This window comes from Lissotriton vulgaris, chromosome 7 (genome assembly GCF_964263255.1).
Source record: "Lissotriton vulgaris chromosome 7, aLisVul1.2, whole genome shotgun sequence".
Lineage (NCBI taxonomy): Eukaryota > Metazoa > Chordata > Amphibia > Caudata > Salamandridae > Lissotriton > Lissotriton vulgaris.
Window position 1 is genome coordinate 818,917,145 of NC_141695.1, and position 19,581 is coordinate 818,936,725.

At 53.9% G+C, this 19,581-nt stretch overlaps 1 protein-coding gene across 1 annotated transcript in view; it reads left to right on the plus strand.

Annotated features, from left to right (window-relative positions):
* DNAH17 (dynein axonemal heavy chain 17) overlaps nucleotides 1–19,581 on the plus strand; it is a 15,539,113-nt gene that overhangs the window by 10,824,432 nt on the left and 4,695,100 nt on the right. The window lies entirely within an intron of this gene.

Here is a 19,581-nt window from a genome sequence, read left to right on the forward strand (position 1 = left end):
TTTACACAGCATATTTCAAGTCAAAATAATTGTACCCTTCTCCAGAAATACCTCATCCTTAGATACACACGTTTTAGATTTATTCCCTCGTGTCATGTTGGGAAACCTCCTTTTCGTTCAAAGATTGTAATATGTGTTTAGTTGTTAATCGACTCTTAGATCCTTGTTCTCCAGAAACCATTGACAAAGTGGTCAAGCAGCCGAGTTGTATTCCTTTCACTCCATTTATATTGAGGTATCCTCTGTTAAAGTCCCCCTGTTCTCAGGGCAGTAGCCACGGGGCTTGGTGGGTCGGGGCATTTGAGGGCTGGGCCAGCCCATATTAATCTTTACCCTCGTCCCAGTCATCCATCCCCCCACCGCCAAAAAAAATGACCAGGTAGCTAGCTCATAATTTATTGATAACTCGGTTTATTTAAAGAAACTGCATTTATTTTTGAATCAATACAGTTTAATCAAAATTACCATGCTGGAGTTCAGAAGATGAATCAGCAATAAAAACGCCTATTGTTTTTATCTTGTCGCATTTGCTGTGTTCAAAGACAGAAGTCAGATGTCAGACTATGTCTTCTGACAAATTGCCTCTTGTTCTTTTAACATGGTGCTTTTTTATTTTTATTTTCCTCACTTCTCAGTGATAGAATTCTGTAAAGCCAACTATGTGACAATCTAACTGTGGTGCAAAGAGTGTGCTAAGAAAGATGTAGGATATAATTTTTTTAAGACACAACAAAGCTTAAATACCTGTAAATTAACTGTGCACATTTTTCCAAATGCATCAGCAGTTAAAAAAATGTATTGGAAATAGAGATTTTAATAAGATCGAAAGAAATTGCAGTGAGGAACAAATGATAAATAATGTGTTGTATCTGAAAGAAACAGGTTAGTATTAGATTCCTTACCTTAGAATATCCCCAGGCTTCAGACTGGATCCGGAATTTTTTGCGTAGCAGTACCCTTGCGCGTCGGTAGGCGTTATCTGCAGCTCCGCGTCCGTCGGCGGCGCTGTGATGATGTCATCGGAGTACTTAGATACCGCCTCCACGCCCTGATGTCAGTTCTTCTTTTTTCCGCGCCAGCAGCGCAGATCCGGAAAAAGTGGTACCTTAGTTGCTTTTTGACTAAACTTTTTTGTGATCTCTTTTGATCCTTTTTCGAGTCTTCGACTTTGAACTGTGCCGGTAGGGATGCCAGGTTTCAAGCCCTGTGAGGACTGCAACCGACTGATGTCGGTCACCGACCCTCACCGCCGGTGTCTTCATTGTCTCGGCGTCGACCACGACGACAAGGCCTGCCCCGACTGCCGAGCCCTGACTTCGAAAGCTAGACGGGAGCGGTCCAGCAAACGGCTCGAGCTCCGGCAGTCGGCCCCGCACCGCGAGAGGTCCCGGTTCGGACGGAGGTCGAGGGACCGGTCGCGGGGTCAGAGCCATCATAGCTCCGGGAGTCGACATCACTCGTCAGGCTCGAAGTCGTCAGGTAAGAACAAGAAGTCGAAGAGGCGTCATCGCTCTTCTGACTTCCCCCGACGCTCGCGCGATGCGGCCGGGGGTTCGGGTGACACCGCCCACGTGGCTCCGACTGAGTCTCGGGCGTCACGTCCTGCCCCATACCCTCCGGTCCCTGGGCAGCAAGCGACGCCGGGGGAGATTGAGCGCTTCCTCATGGCCATGAGGTCCCTTTCTCCTCCGACGGGCTCCGCGGTGCCTTAGGGCCCAACGGACCCGTCTAGTGGCCCTAGCGGGTCGGGTGCTTCGGCCCCGACGCCGGCGGGTGCTTCGGCCCTGACGCCGGCGGGTGCTTCAGCCCCGACGCCGCCGGTGCCTTCGGGCCCGGCGCCTTCGGGCCCCGCTGGATCCGCTTCTGCATCCGGGTCGTCACCGGTTGACCTAACGACCTCGCTGGCGTCGGTCCCTAGGGTGTCACCTCCGGCGCCGTCTACGGGCAGCGTCGTCCCCGATGCCTCCCTCGATCCGGTTCCGGCGTCGGAACGGCGCTGCTGGGCGCTGCTTTCGACGCTGCTTGGAGAGTTTTACTTCAATGAACCGGCCCCATCTTTTGACAACCCTAAATTTCAGTACATGGTGATGAGGAGTATTAGGAGGGGTCTGAGGACCCTCTGACACGTGAGTGTCAGTCCCAAGAGGACTGTGTAGAAAATTAGAAATATTGATGTACATAAGCAACGTTCATTTCCCTTTTCCCACTCCTCTCCCTGCATGCACCATGAATACCGTAAAGCATTGACTGCATTTACTCTGCCAGCAAAGGCCTGTACCCATGCGTACATGACAGCCATTCTAAGCACCCTGGCCCTTTTTTCCTGCTCATTACAATCACCGGCTTCCCTTCTGCGCGTATCTGAACCCCTCTCTCTCTCTCACATGCATGGATTAATGAAACCCACTCCCTCTGTGCGACCCTGCCCTGAAAGGCAGCCCTTCTGCTTGACCCACGCAAACCCCCCATTCACTCTTGAAGAGGTCACCTTCGCCTCAGCTGACATAGCCCTCCCCAGCTGCACCTGACTACCACCGCTCTCTCATGCATGAGTCATAAGATCTTTTCTCTCTCTGTGTGCGACTCTGTCCCTGTGCACACCCTGGCTCCCCCTTCCCCTTCTCCCTCACACGGGCAAGTCATAAACCTCCTTCTGCAAGATCCTGTCCTTGGTAGTCACGGCCGCGCCTGACCAACACCTCCTTTCCTTCCATGAATGCCCCTCTGTTGACAAGCCCTCCCTCCGCACTCGATTGTCCACGCGGCATGAATACCTCTCCTTTGATGACCCCTTCCCCCGAGTCCGACTGACCACACATGTCCGAGGCCATCGCCTAAGCCAGGAGATACCATTTACTGCCCTTTTTGTATGAAGTCACTCCTCTTCAAAGGACCCACTATTGATCCCGACCACCCCACCCCCTGGGCTATGATCAGGCGCACACATTCTAAACAGTTGACGGAACATTCAGCTGCGTGATTGCCCTCCCCTCTTATCAGCAAGTCAAGGGTCCCTATTGTGAACACATGTGGGGTAGGATTGACACGAGGATTATGGGGATGTCTTTTCTTTGTTTCACAACGCTGTGATTGTAATGCCAAGTGTTTTGTAAGGTATAAAAGACGGAGTCTCCGCTCACTTGTTAGAGCACCTCCCGATGACACCTTGTTTCGTGTCTGAAATGACAGGCTCTCCTCATGAGAAATAAACTCTGTTCTTGTGATTCCTGCTCCCAGCGCCCGTCTCTTTATTTTGGTAACTATTCAGAATGGGAACTAATAGGCGACTTGCGCCAGCCATCCGGGCATCGATACTAGTATGGAAACGCACATGCCGCTCTCTTTTTCTACAATTGGCGTCCCAACGCGGGGTCCATCAGTGACATAAGGTCCAATGAGAGAGATCCAGACGATGAGGTGAACATCTAAATGATCGGAGTATACCTGCCTTGAGAGGGCCCTCGTCCGGCTGCCGATTGAATGAACTTCACCAATTCTGAACGGACCTCTCTCGAGTGACCTACTGTCCTGACTGGAATCCCACAGGATTGCCGCGGTAAAATCATGGAGTAAGAGAACGATCGGGCGCTGGAAGGAGGAAGGCGAAGAACTGCCCACACGGTCCGGTCCGGGTAAGGTCGCGTAAATGCGACAAATCGTGAATTAATTGTTTGGTTTGGATAATACTAGTATTACTCTTTTGATTGGTACCTCTGGAGATTCACCGTCTGCAAACGGGGAAACAACAGGCTCTCCCTTTGAAAGCAGTGAAGGATAGGTAACGCAGACTTTTGTCCCCATTGTAATCCGTCGTGCCTATCTTCCTCCCCCACTGTTTCCCGAACTGCCGTTCGTGGATTATTGTCTGGAGATTCTTTGTCTGCAAACAGGGAAGAACAAGGTCTCTCTTTGCAGGTAGAGAAAGAGTGGGTAACGCAAACTTTTCGTACCCACTTATTCTCCCCACTGATTGTTTGATTGACCGTACATTAAGTGTTCGGTATTGGTTCTTTTGAGGTATTCACCGCCTGCAAACAACGGAGAATAGAAATATTCTGTCTAGTCTTTGCCCGCCGTGATAAGATAGGTAGTGCAGACTTTTGTCCCCGTTGTAATCCGTCATGCCTATCTTCTCCCCACTGGTTGGTAGCCTGCTTAGCCCGGACCACTTATTAGAGTTGAACCATCCAGCTCCACTGGAGGGCACACCTAATAAGGACCTGTTCATTAAGTGTGGACTAGTCGCTATAGCTTATAATAGGCTATGGCATAAAAATACAAGAAAAGGAGTTGAGCGAAATCAGTAGGCCACTGAGGAGTTATCAACTTCGCTAAAAATAAGATAAGAAACGCTAGAAATAACCCGTAATAAGAAACATAAAAATGGCGAGGGAAGACAAGCTTGACACCAAGGCAAGCCACGAGGTAACTAGGTTCCGTTGCCTATTCCTGCCCTAAACATGTCTGCCTCATTGCCCACCACGCCCAAATAACGGTCACATGAAATAGATACAAATCAACAGGTACCTACCCCCATTCCGGAAACTCCCGAAGTGCCACAGGTCCGCGGTTACGCCCATCCGGTAGGCGAGGCCTCGAGGCATGCGGGACTCGCCTGGCCGCAGTCGGAAGCGGAGGCTGTGGGGCGGACGGCCCAGAAAACCGTGATGGCCTCTCCTTCTCTCCTCTTCTGCTGCCCTGCAGGCCACGGGGGGGGGGCTGTCTTGCCTCAGCCACCGACCACCCCCCCCTCTGTCTCTCGCCTGGTCGGGCCCGCGAAGAAGGCCGAAGCCAAAACAAGAGCGGCGGCGCTTACATGTAGTCCCGCCACATGTCGACGCCTGGACAAGCGCAGGTAGTCCCGCCACATGCCGACGCCTGGATAGTTACAGGTAGTCCCGCCACATTTCAAATTCCTGGAGAGTTGGAGGTTGTCCCGCCACATGTCAAAAAGGGGGGGGGGCTGTCTTGCCTCAGCCACCGACCCCCCCCCCCATCTTCAATAGCCGGCACGGCCAATATCGAAACGGCGGAGCCGAGGATCGGCGAGGGGTCGCTGGAAGGGGGAGGCGGCGCGAACGAGCCTCCCCCACCTCCCTCCAGGTGGAGGCTTCCAGCGACACCCCAACGCTCTTACTTAAAGAGGGTCCACATCGAAAAACGGTCCTTTGCCCGGGGCGGGTACACGCCCCATGCCATCTCTCCTCAACCTTGAAGATTCTATAAGAGCCGGGGGGCCCCCGACCCCTCTGCATGGGTGCCCCCGTCCCCCTCACTGGGACCCGCGACATCGACACACTCCTGCCGGCGCCAGCCTCAGTTTGGAAATGGCTAAAACACAGCCAAGGTACAGACTTGTTCAGTTCCGGTGGAACACCAGAATGACCCGGTAGGAAAATTGTTGTTGCCCTCCCCACTCTTTGACTGATGGTCCATTTGTTAGACTGTTACCACATTGCGAAAAACTTTTTGAACTGCCAACGGAAGGTTCTGGTCCGACCATGAGTCATTGGAGACATTCTGACTATACCGGAACCTGCCTGACCTCGCCCAAAATGGCGCCGATACACGAAACTAAAACTTTCGAACTCCCTGTTCACCTGGATTGCTCGAATAGTGATGCCCTGAGATATGTATGCATTTTTGGACAATGAAAGTCGATAAGATGGATAGTGATTATGTGCTTAGAGAAGAAAGCAATACAGATATTGATCATGTGTTTTGACAATGAACTGATTTAGGGTGGGTACTTATTATGAATGGGAACAATGAATTGGTGTAATTTAGACAGTGAATGAGCACATGGATAATGAATTAATTATATATGACTGAATCCTTGACATGCATCATGCTTGCTCTGTAGTAAAGTTTTATACGATTTTGTTGCACTGCCGCACTTTATGCAATGAATTACCACCAACTTCGTTCTTCTTATGTACAGTTCCAATCTGCTCCGTGGCCGGTCCACTGGGTTATAGGCCTGTATTTATACACCAGCACTTTTTATTAAAGGTATTTTTGAAAACGAAAGCATAGTTGTAGCGGTTGCATTGATGAGTTTTGAATGTATTACTACTGTGAGCAACGAGAAAGTATGATGAAGGCTGAAGGTTAAAAAGGACCCGATATTTAGCAGCTACACTTTGTGTCACAGGCAGCCGGAAAAGTGTTTTAGAAGCCTTAAAGCGACACCACAGAAATGCCACCCGACCGCCACCCTTGCACCCAACCAAAAGGGGTTACGACCAAGCAACTCATGTAGGTACGCAGATCGTCAGTGATTATCTATCTGACATTTCTGGTCCCTCTAGGCTTAAACGCTGAGATGGCAAAGAAATGCACTACGTGGAGATAGGTCGAGTATGTGGTAGGTAAAAACATTTCCGGATTACTGCATGCTGATGTGGTTTGAATGCTGCCCCCCCACCCCCTTCTTTCTCCTCCCTTCTGCAGGTCACGTCGGAACATCGGCTGAAGTATGGGAGGACAATGACCGAACCACCGACGAGAAAGGGAAGAAGGGAATATGAGCATGGTCCTTATGACAATAAGTTTTTAAAAAGACGTAGACTTGACATGACTGTACCTCCTTAGAACATAGCGACTGGGAGGATGGACTGACATAGAGACTTGACGGGTACTGTATGACGAAAAATTGGCTCGAAATAACACGTTAGAGAACGTAACTAGACGTTTGACTAGGTAGGGAAAGGACAAAAGAAAAATGCACGGGTAAGGGTTACCAAGACTGCACCCATCTGGGAAGTTAGAAATGTTGCTGATGTTCAAAATGTACTGCCCCCCTTCTCACACTCTTATAGATCTAGCAAAGCTGTCCGACTGTTCTCCCGATCAATACTTGCCGTTGCCTCAGCCGGAAGAACTTCCGACCAAAGGAAGAAACTGGAGAATGGTTTAAAATCCAACCATGGGTAAATAGCGCGACCAGGTTCATTTCTGATCGACTAACCAAGGTGTAAGTATTGGCAATTGAGAACGCTCGAAAAGATAACGGACGAGAGGGAAAAGGGAGGGAAAGGTAGAAAGAGCTAAGCACGTAGGTAAATAGGATAGTAAAAGATAAATAGGATATAAAAAAAAAATATAGATCTTGTTGGCCAACTATTGCTTTCTGTTTTGTTGTGAATGTCTTATATATGTAATACATGTACTGTCTTCTTTCGTCTGAGTTTGCGTGTGTGTGTACTGTAGGGGTTTGTGTTCTTTCTTTGTTTACGTCTCTCCGTTACCTGACCCCCTACTGTTCTGTGTTATGAACGCACTAAATGACCTATTTTTGTACACGCCTCTCTCTCTCTCTCTCTATCTCTCTCTATCTCTCTCTCTCTCTCTTTCTCTACATGTCATGCGTGTACCAAATGGCTCGTTTAGATTGCGGACGACTCTCACCCTATGAGAGTCTCCTTATTTTCATCTTCCTTTTTATGATAAAATCGTGCCTCGCAGGCATCAGTCTGATTGGGTAATTATTGAACGCGAAGGCGTTCAGCGAAATTGACCGAAAACTAAAATGATTGTATATCGCCATATTACTACCTCTCCTTTCTGCAAAATGAATGAACTCGAATTGGCTGAGAAAGAAAGGACAGGTAAGACGGCTAAGGTCCCCCAATCTGGCCTTTATAGGGGAACTGTATGTCAATGGCACCTTATTTTTCTGTTCATCAGAGACGAACGCCAATGTTCAGCTTGACCCCTAACGCCCAGATTACCCCCCCTTCTTTTTGCACCCAAGCACGAGCGCCTGAAGCATCCCGCCCCATTTGATAGACTCCAGCTGCTGTCCCGGGTATAAACATGATGACCATGAGTAACTGTCGTCCCTCGAAAAAAAAATAAATAAATAAATAAATAAAAAAAACTTGTTTTACATGACTCTCGATGATAGCGCCCCGCCTTGTTTGGAAAGGTTAGCCATCCTTGAAGGGAAATGTTAGACCGATAAAGGCTTGGGTTTCAAAGGCAAGCCTACACTGGAATTTCCGAAATGTTGAAATTGATGAAATGTTCAGTTGATGGGAATATTATTTCTATAAATTTATGTCATGAATAGACGATGAATACCCTTGGCATGAACACAGTAGAAATGTTGACATATGCATTGCTTGGTAATAGACCTCTGACTGTGGTCGATGAGCGTATCTCCCAAGTGCGCAGGATTGAGGGAGGAATTCACCTGCATAAATGACTTCTTCTGTCAGTTCTCTAAAACTTGTTTTGTACCTATTCAAAGATTTGCGATCATCGGAGGAGAAGGGTCGGACGTGCCTGGCTGCAGACCTTGGGATACATGCGACCTCGACCAAAGGTGGAGCTGCAGAGCGACAAGATATGGGACGAGACAGCAATTTCAAACGTGGAAAATGAAAAACGACGGGCTGCCCTGAAGCCCTCCGTCTGCTAAAACCACGTGTGCCTGGAGTCTCCGTCCCCCTTCTTTGGGCCCGATTGATGGGCCTGCTTGCTTGTTATCCTTTGCTCCCCTGGTCCCTTTTGTGTATCCCAGGAACTCCGACCCAACTCCACTCTCTCTCCTATCGACTATTTGAACGACACACACCCTCTTTTCCCCGTGACTTGTTGCCAAAAGGAAGAACTGCATTCAAATGGGAATAGGGTGTTGCCACAGAAATATAGGTGCCGAGCATAAGGCGCCGCCAAACGGATTGTTTAGGAAACAGGACTGTGGTCTAACAGCAGAGGACTGACCGCACCCTGAGACTTGTAAGGATAAATCCGAGCTGGACCCATAGCTCCACCGCCGGTGCTCAACAGCGCCAACAAAAGGACACGGACTAGAGCCTACCAGTGATGGCTCACAACCAAAAAGACACTGTGACGAAGAGATCTTGTGTATCGAACTGAATTCCGCCCTCAACTACTTGGTCAAAATGCTCATTGGCCACATTTTTAAGTCAGAAACATTTATGCTATGTAATGCGTTGAAATAACAGGAACTCGACAAATGCAATCTCCTATGTGCTGCATTCTGCCAAACACATCAACTGTCCATGATTATATGCCATATGTTAGTATTGACAAATGCTAATTCCTTGACGGCACCTGTTTTTATGTACCTTCATCGATTACGAAAATGAACTTTGCTATGTAAAAAGGGGCGACTGTAGAAAATTAGAAATATTGATGTACATAAGCAACGTTCATTTCCCTTTTCCCACTCCTCTCCCTGCATGCACCATGAATACCGTAAAGCATTGACTGCATTTACTCTGCCAGCAAAGGCCTGTACCCATGCGTACATGACAGCCATTCTAAGCACCCTGGCCCTTTTTTCCTGCTCATTACAATCACCGGCTTCCCTTCTGCGCGTATCTGAACCCCTCTCTCTCTCTCACATGCATGGATTAATGAAACCCACTCCCTCTGTGCGACCCTGCCCTGAAAGGCAGCCCTTCTGCTTGACCCACGCAAACCCCCCATTCACTCTTGAAGAGGTCACCTTCGCCCCAGCTGACATAGCCCTCCCCAGCTGCACCTGACTACCACCGCTCTCTCATGCATGAGTCATAAGATCTTTTCTCTCTCTGTGTGCGACTCTGTCCCTGTGCACACCCTGGCTCCCCCTTCCCCTTCTCCCTCACACGGGCAAGTCATAAACCTCCTTCTGCAAGATCCTGTCCTTGGTAGTCACGGCCGCGCCTGACCAACACCTCCTTTCCTTCCATGAATGCCCCTCTGTTGACAAGCCCTCCCTCCGCACTCGATTGTCCACGCGGCATGAATACCTCTCCTTTGATGACCCCTTCCCCCGAGGTATGAGCAATACGGCAAGAAAGTATTCTCCTCCCTCAGTTTGGGACTGCGGTCTTCCAACACCTCATGCCTCTTGGGCCACTACATCCACTCTTTGTGAGACACGGTCGTGGACGTGCTGCCACAATGCCCGGCGGCGGTCAATGCTAAACTCACCCAAGCCCTTGTGGAGGGTTGAGATGCAGCACGCTATTCCATCCGGTGTGGGCTGGATACCACCGACTCACTAGGCAGAGCGATGGCAACGGCAGTGGCGATTCGTCGCCATGCCTGGTTGAGGTTCGCCAACTTTCCGGCCGATGTCCAGAATACTCTCATGGACATGCCGTTTGATGGCCGTCGCCTATTTGGCGACAAGGCAGACCATGCGCTTGAGCGCTTTAAGGACTCCTGGGCTACGGCCAAGTCCTTGGGCCTCTCGGCCCGCGCCAGCAATCGGGTGACTTTCGCTCCTTTCGTGGCCAAGGAAGGGGCGCCCTCACATGTGCTGCCAGCCACGCACCGCAGACTAATTATCAACACGGTGGCAGCCTTGGAAACTGCCGTGGCGGCGGTCGGGGACAACTGCGAGGCCAGTCCACACCTACCCCTGCAGCATTCGCCTCAAAACCCTCCTAGTTCGTGCTTTCAGGCCCATGTGACGCCAGTGGGGGGCAGTGTTCGCCATCACCACTTCCACTGGTGCATTGTCACATCGGACAGGTGGGGGCTGCAAATCGTCCGGAGGCGCTTCTCCCTCCCCTTCGAGACGATCCCTCCAGCCATGCCACCGCAATTCCACCGCATGTCGGGGGATCATTTGCGACTTCTGCAGGAGGAAGGTACGGCCCTCTTGGCCAAGGGGGCCATCCATCGAGCGCGTTCCTGGGCCAGAAGTAGGGTGTGGTTGGTACTCCCACTGCTTCCTGGTAGTCAAGAAGGGCAAAGGGGGCCTACGCCCTATCTTGGAACTACGGAACATCAACGGCTTCCTCCGGAAGGAGAAGTTCAAAATGCTGACACTGTCACAGGTCTTAGCTGCCCTGGACCCAGGAGACCGGATGGTAGCGCTGGACTTGCAGGACGCCTATTTTCACATCCCCGTCCTGCCGGCCCACCAGCGCTATCTGTGGTTCACAGTAGGTCACGAGTACTTTCATTTTACCATGCTCCCCTTCGGCCTTACCAGCGCCCCAAGTGTGTTCACAAAGGTGATGGCGGTGGTCGCAGCTCATCTGCGCAGATTAGGGGTTTCAGTCTTCCCCTACCTCAACAACTGGTTGTTGAAGGCGGGCTCGCCCCAGACAGTCGTCAGCCACCTCCAGACGGCGGCAGACCTCCTGCACCTGTTGGGGTTCTCCATCAATGTGCCGAAGTCACACCTGTGTCCCTCTCAAAAGCTCCTCTTCATCAGAGCGGTTCACGACTCGGCGCAGTTTCGGGTTATCCCCCCGAACGGGTTCAGGATATTCAGGCTCTGATTCCAATCTTTCAGCCTTTGTCCCGAGTCTCGGTCAGGTTGACACTGCGGCTTTTGGGGCTGATGGCCTGCTGCATCCTTCTAGTGCATCACGCCCGATGGCGGATGCGGGCTCTGCAGTGGGACCTGAAGTTTCAGTGGGCCCAGCAACAGGGCAACCTGTCGGACCATGTCCTGATCTCGGAGGGCACTGCGAGACAGCTGCAGTGGTGGCTCACGGACCGCGATTGGGTCAGTGGAAGATCCCTCTCCCTACCCCAACCGGAGCTTGTAGTTGTGACGGACGCGTCCCTCCAGGGCTGGGGAGGCCACATGGGAAAGGCAGAGATCGGAGGCCTCTGGTCTCCGGCGGAGTCCTGGCTCCACATCAACCTTCTGCAGCTGCGGGCGATTTGTCTTGCACTGAAGGCATTCCTCCCCTCTGTCCGGGGGAGTGTAGTGCAGGTGTTCACAGACAACACTACTGCCATGCGCTACTGCAACAAACAGGGCGGTGTGGGGTTGTGGACCCTCTGCCAGGAGGCTCTGCACCTCTGGCAGTGGCTGGAACATCAGGGCGTGACCCTGGTGGTTCAACACCTGGCAGGCTCTCTGAACGCCAGGGCGGACGAACTCAGCCGCCGGTGCATTATAGATCACGAATGGCGTCTGAACTCGGATGTGGAGCAAGGTCTCTTTCTGCAGTGGGGAGAGCCTTGGTTAGATCTATTCACCACAGAAGAGAACATGCAATGTCATCAGTTCTGCACGTTGGAATTTTCAAGGCGGCACTCGCTCGGAGACGCTTTTCGACGCAAGTGGAACTGCGGTCTGTTGCACGACTTTCCGCCTATACCACTTCTGCCCAGAGTGCTGAAGAAGATCAAACGCGACCGGGCCCAAGTCATCCTTGTGGCTCCGGACTGGGCACGAAGGTACTGGTATCCCGAGCTACTCAGTATGTCAGTCGATCCCCCGGTTCGTCTGCCTCTTCAGGAGGACCTTCTGTCGCAGCAGCAGGGGACGGTCCTCCACCCGAACCTGTCCAGTCTCCACCTCCATGCTAGGAGATTGAGCGGCGACAGTTGAGGCCATTTGACTTGTCTCCTGAAGTCTGTAATATCAATCTGGCAGCCAGGCGTCCTTCCACAAAGTCGGTATACGCCTGCAGGTGGAACAGATTTGTGACATGGTGCACAGCAAAGGCTGTGGATCCTCTCTCTGCCCCTATTTCTGAGGTTCTTCTCTTCCTTCTTTGTCTTGCCTAGCAGGGCTCTGCTCTGGGCACTATCAAGGGCTACCTTTCTGCCCTTTCAGCCTTTCTAAGGCTGCCTGATCAACCATCTTTGTTCAAGTACCCCATTGTAACTCGTTTTCTGAAAGGCATCACACACACGTTTCCACCTGTTCCGTTTGTGATGCCTCAGTGGTACTTGAACCTGGTTCCTACTTATCTGATGTGTGCTCCCTTTGAGCCACGTCACAACTGTCCTCTCCGCCTTCTTACTCTGAAGACTGCTTTCATGGTTGCCCTCACCTCTGCCAGGAGAGTGAGTGAGCTTGAGGCTCTTTCATCCAAACCTCCTTTCCTTTCTGTCCATCCGGACAAGGTTGTGTTGCGGACTAGACCTTCTTTCCTGCCCAAGGTTGTCACGGCCTTCCACATTGGGCAGTCTATCACCCTGCCTTCCTTCTTTCCGCCTCCGCATCCCTCTAAGGAGGAAGAGCGGCTCCACCTTCTGGACCCAAAACGTGCGCTCTCTTTCTATTTGGATCGCACACGCCAGCTCCGGGTGGATGACCAACTCTTTGTTGGTTACGTGGGCGCTAAGAAGGGACGGGCGCTGCATAAACGGACCATGTCTCGGTGGGTCGTCTTGTGTATCTGAAAGAAACACGTTAGTGTTAGATTCCTTACCTTAGAATATCTCCAGGCGTCAGTCTGGATCCGGAAACTTTTGCGTAGCAGTACCCCTGCGCGTCGGTAGGCGTCGTCTGCAGGCGTCCCCTGCGGCTCCGCGTCCGTCGTCGGCGTCGTGCGCCGTGATGACGTCGCTGGAGTACATAGACGCCGCCTCCGCGCGCTGACGTCAGTTCTTCTTTTTTCCGCGCCAGTGGACGCAGATCTGAAGAGCAGTACTCCGGTCTTTGACCAAGTTTTTCAATTGTTTTTTCCTCTACGGTGCCTGATAGGATGCCTGGGTTTAAGAATTGCGATGACTGTGAGCGCACGATGTCGGTCACAGACCATCACCGCCTCTGCCTCCGGTGTCTGGGCCCTGACCACGACGTGGACTCCTGCGTCGACTGCCGGGCCCTTACCAACAAGGCTAGGCGGGAGCGGTCCCGCAAGCTACTGGAGCTCCGGGTGTCGGCCCCACGTCGGGACCGGGAGCGGTCCCGGTCCGGCCGGAGGTCGAGAGAGCGTTCGAGGGAGCGGTCGCGGAGCCGCGCCGGGCGCTCCGGAAGTCGACACCACTCGTCAGGCTCGTCAGGTAAGAAGCACAAGAAGTCGGGGCGTCGTCATCGTACCCCCGACTCCCCCCGACGCTCGCGCGATGCGGCCGGGGGCTCGGGTGGCCCTAACCCCGCGGCTCCGCGAGAGTCACCGGCGCGGCCTGCCTCATACCCTCCGGTCCCTGGGCATGGCGCGACGCCTGAGGAGATCGAGGCGTTCCTCATGGCCATGAGGGCGCTCGCTTCTCCGACGGGGCCTACGGCGCCTTCGGGCCTAGTGCTACCGTCTGGGGGCCCTAGCGGTTCGGGTGTCCCTGCCTCGGCGCCGTCGGGTGCTCCGGCCCCGGCGCCGCCGACGGCTCCGACCCCGGCGCCGCAGGGGCCTTCGGGATCGACGCCGGCTGGTCTTCCGGCCTCCCCGGCGCCGTTGCCATCGGGGTTACCCCCGACGCCGCCCCCGCGCGGCGCCGGTTCTCCACTGCCGGTTCCGGCCGGCGGTGGGGTTCCGACGCCGGCTCCGGGCGGCGCCGTCCCCTTACCTTCTCCGACGCCGGACGCGGCGCCGGACGGGCGTCGCACGACGCCGGTCCCGGCGCCGATGGGGCCCATGAACCCCGAGGAGCCGGTCTTCATCATTGACTCCGAATACGGAGAGGATGAGGAGTACGGTGAAGGTTGGGAGGGGTCCGAGGACCCTCTGGCTCGCGAGTGCCAGTATGACCCGGACTGGACAGGTGACTTGGGGGATGCCAGTGGTTTGGACGACTCTCCTAACCCTGGTTTGATCTCTCCTCCAACCGTGGCATCGGTGGAGGGAGCTGCCTATTCTGTGGTGCTGATGAGGGCTGCCAAGGCCTTACACCTTGAGCTCCCCGTCGCGGCCGTGAGGCCTAACATCCTCACCGAGGTCTTCAAACCGCAGTCATGCCCACTGGAGCCACTGCTGCCGTTTAATGAAGCCTTGTCTGACGTTCTGTTGGGCACGTGGTCCAGGCCCGCTTCAGGTGCGCCTGTTGATCGGAACGTGGCCAGGCGCCACCGTCCTTGTCCGGACGACCCCAAGTACCTGTCTACCCACCCCACTCCTGAGAGTCTGGTGATCCAGGCCTCGACCTCCCAGTCCGCATTCCCGTCGGCCCCGCCCGACCGGGAATCCAAGAGGTATGACCAGTTTGGCAAAAAGGTCTTCTCGTCCATTAGTTTGGGCCTGCGGTCTTGCAACACCGCCTGCCTCTTGGGCCGCTACACCCACTCTGTGTGGGATACGGTCGCGGAGCTGCTGCCAGAATGCCCCATGGAGGTGCGGGCAAAGCTCGGTCAGGCTGTGGCTGAAGGCCGAGATGCAGCAAAATATTCAATTCGGTGTGGTCTTGATACGACCGACTCGCTGGGCAGAGCTATGTCTACGACGGTGGCGATTCGTCGCCACGCCTGGCTGAGATCCGCCAATTTTTCGGCTGATGTCCAGAATACCCTGATGGACATGCCGTTTGATGGCTGTCACCTGTTCGGTGACAAAGCGGACCACGCGCTGGAACGCTTCAAGGACTCCAGGGTCACGGCCAAGTCCTTGGGTCTCTCGACCCAGCGTCAGCAACCGGGTTCGTTTCGTCCCTTTCGTGGCCAAGGAAGGGGCGCCCCCACACGTGCTGCCAGCCACGCGCCGCAACAATCTTTCCAACGCGGTGGCGGCCGTGGAAACCGCCGTGGTGGCGGTCGGGGACAACGGCGGGGTCAGACCACACCCTCCCCCGCAGCATCTACCCCAAAATCCTCCTAGTCCGTGCTTTCGGCCCCATGTGACGCCAGTGGGTGGCAGGGTTCGCCATCACCACGCTCACTGGCGCACGATCACTTCGGACAGGTGGGTGCTGCAAATCGTCCGAAGGGGCTACTCCCTCCCCTTCGAGACCTCTCCTCCAGCCATGCCACCGCAGAACCACCGTGTGTCGGGGGACCACTTGACACTTCTGCAGGAGGAAGTTACGGCCCTCTTGGCCAAGGGGGCCATCGAGCGCGTTCCTGGGCCAGAAGTAGGGCGTGGTTGTTATTCCCACTACTTTCTGGTGCCCAAGAAGGACAAGGGGGGCCTACGTCCTATCTTGGATCTAAGGAACGTCAACGGCTTCCTCCGGAAGGAGAAGTTCAAGATGTTGACGTTAGCTCAGGTCTTGGCTGCTCTAGACCCACAAGACTGGATGGTAGCGTTGGACTTGCAGGACGCCTATTTTCACATCCCCGTCCTGCCGGCCCACCGGCGTTACCTGCGGTTCACGGTAGGCCAGGAGCATTTTCAGTTTATCGTGCTCCCCTTCGGCCTTACCAGCGCCCCACGGGTGTTCACAAAGGTGATGGCGGTGGTCGCAGCCCATCTGCGCAGGTTGGGGGTTTCAGTCTTCCCCTACCTAGACGACTGGTTGTTGAAGGCGGGCTCGCCCCAGACAGTCGTCCACCACCTTCAGATGACGGCAGACCTCTTGCACGACCTGGGGTTCTCCATCAATGTGCCGAAATCACACCTGTGTCCCTCTCAAAAGCTCCTCTTCATCGGAGCGGTTCTGGACTCGGCGCAGTTTCGGGTTTATCCTCCGGAACGGCGGGTTCGGGATATTCAGGCTTTGATTCCCATCTTTCAGCCGCTATCCCGGGTTTCGGTCAGGTTGACGCTGCGGCTGCTGGGACTGATGGCTTCCTGCATCCTTCTGGTGCATCACGCTCGGTGGCGGATGCGGGCTCTGCAGTGGGACCTGAAGTTTCAGTGGGCCCAGCATCAGGGCAACTTGTCCGACCACGTCTTGATCTCGGAGGGCACTGCGAGACAACTGCAATGGTGGCTTACGGACCGCGATTGGGTCAGGGGCAAGTCCCTCTCCCTTCCCCAACCGGAGCACGTTGTCGTGACGGACGCGTCCCTCCAGGGCTGGGGTGGCCACTTGGGAGAGGCAGAGATCAGAGGCATCTGGTCTCCGGCGGAGTCCCGGCTCCATATCAACCTATTGGAGCTGAGGGCGATTCGTCTAGCACTGAAGGCATTCCTCCCCTTTGTCAACGGGAGTGTGGTGCAGGTGTTCACCGACAACACCACCGCCATGTGGTACTGCAACAAACAGGGTGGTGTGGGGTCGTGGACCCTTTGCCAGGAGGCTCTGCGCCTCTGGCAATGGCTGGAACGTCAGGGCGTGACTCTGACGGTTCAACACCTGGCAGGTTCTCTGAACGCCAGGGCGGACGAACTCAGCCGACGGTGCTCGATGGATCACGAATGGCGTCTGAACTCGGACGTGGCGCAAGGCATCTTTCTGCAATGGGGAGAGCCTTGGTTAGATCTATTCGCCACCGAAGAGAACGCGCAATGTCATCAGTTCTGCGCGTTGGAGTTTCCAAGACGGCACTCGCACGGCGACGCCTTTCGGCGCGAGTGGAGTTGCGGTCTGTTATACGCCTTTCCGCCTATACCACTTCTGCCCAGAGTGCTGAAGAAGATCAGGCGCGACCGGGCCCAAGTTATCCTTGTGGCTCCGGACTGGGCTCGAAGATACTGGTATCCCGAGCTACTCAACATGTCAGTCGGTCCCCCGATCCGCCTGCCCCTTCAGGAGGACCTTCTGTCGCAGCAGCAGGGGACGGTCTTCCACCCGAACCTGTCCAGTCTCCACCTCCATGCTTGGAGATTGAGCGGCGGCAGTTGAGGCCATTTGACTTGCCTCCTGAAGTCTGTGATGTTATTCTGGCAGCCAGGCGTCCCTCCACTAAGTCGGTATACGCCTGTCGGTGGAACAGATTTGTGGCATGGTGCACAGCAAAGGCTGTGGATCCTCTTTCTGCCCCTCTTTCGGAGGTTCTTCTGTTTCTTCTTTCTCTTGCCCAGCAGGGCTCTGCTCTGGGCACTATCAAGGGCTACCTTTCTGCCCTTTCAGCCTTTTTGAGGCTTCCTGATCAGCCTTCTTTGTTCAAATCCCCGATTGTAACTCGATTCTTGAAAGGCATCACTCACATGTTTCCACCTGTTCCGTTTGTGATGCCTCAGTGGGATTTGAACCTGGTTCTAACCTTTCTAATGTGTGCTCCCTTTGAGCCCCTTCATTCTTGTCCTCTCCGTCTCCTGACTTTAAAGACGGCTTTCCTGGTTGCCATCACCTCTGCCAGGAGAGTGAGTGAGCTCCAGGCTCTTTCTGTCCAACCTCCTTTCCTGTCCATTCATCCTGATAAGGTGGTTCTGAGGACTAGACCTTCTTTCCTGCCCAAGGTTGTTTCGGCCTTTCACATCGGGCAGTCCATCACCCTCCCTTCCTTCTTCCCGCCTCCGCATCCTTCAAAGGATGAAGAGCGGCTCCATCGTCTGGACCCAAAACGTGCGCTTTCATTTTACATGGATCGCACACGCCAGTTCCGGGTGGATGACCAACTGTTTGTTGGCTACGTGGGTGCGAAGAAGGGACGGGCGGTCTGTAAACGAACCATCTCTCGATGGGTCGTCCTCTGCATCAAAGCGTGCTACTCTTTGGCTCGGAAGGAGCCTCCTGTTGGGCTGAGGGCCCATTCCACTCGGGCCACGGCGGCTACCACTGCCCTGGGCCGGGGAGTCCCCTTGCAGGACATTTGCCAAGCGGCTACGTGGGCCTCGCTGCACACCTTTGCGAGGCACTACTGCCTGGACAGCCAAGTCCGGAGGGATGGCTTCTTTGGCCGTTCTGTCCTCCAGGACTTTCTGGTGTAGTTTGTATTGGTTCGCAGACCCACCACCGGGGTTGGTATTGCTGGGGTATGTATTCTAAGGTAAGGAATCTAACACTAACGTGTTTCTTTCAGATGAACAAGTTACTTACCTTCGGTAACGATATATCTGTAAGAAACATTAGTTAGTGTTAGATTCCTTACCGAACCCACCCATCCTCCCCGTTCTGCGAACTGATACCTAGGGTTAAGGTCATCCCTTTCAGGGCCCTAGTTTTTACATGGCACCAGTGTTGGTTCTCTCATGGCTCTGCGTCTCCTGGCGCGGAAATGCTGTGTGCAAAGAACTGACGTCAGCGCGCGGAGGCGGCGTCTATGTACTCCAGCGACGTCATCACGGCGCACGACGCCGACGACGGACGCGGAGCCGCAGGGGACGCCTGCAGACGACGCCTACCGACGCGCAGGGGTACTGCTACGCAAAAGTTTCCGGATCCAGACTGACGCCTGGGGATATTCTAAGGTAAGGAATCTAACACTAACTAATGTTTCTTACAGATATATCGTTACCGAAGGTAAGTAACTTGTTCATCAAGGCATGCTACTCCTTGGCTAAGAAGGAGCCTCCTGTTGGGCTGAGGGCCCATTCCACTCGGGCCACGGCGGCTACCACTGCCCTGGGCCGGGGAGTCCCCTTGCAGGACATCTGTCAGGCAGCTACGTGGGCATCGCTGCACACGTATGCAAGACACTACTGCCTGGACAGCCAAGTCTGGAGGGATGGCTTCTTTGGCCGTTCCGTCCTCTAGGACTTTCTGTTGTGATTACTGGTTCGCAGACCCACCACCGGGGTTGGTATTGCTGGGGTATCTATTCTAAGGTAAGGAATCCAAAACTAACCTGTTTCTTTCAGATGAGCAAGTTACTTACCTTCGGTAACGATATATCGGTAAGAAACAGTAGTTAGTATTAGATTCCTTACCGCCCCACCCATCCTCCCCGTTCTGTGAACCGATATCTAGGGTTAAGGTCATCCCCTTTCAGGGCCCTAGTTTCAATGGCACCAGTGTTGGTTTTTAACATGGCTCTGCGTTTCTGGCGCGGAAAAGCTGTGTCTAAGAACTGACGTCAGCGCGCGGAGGCGGCGTCATCAAGGCGCCCACGACGCCAACGATAGACAGGTGAGCCGCACATGACGCCTACCGACGCGCAAGGGT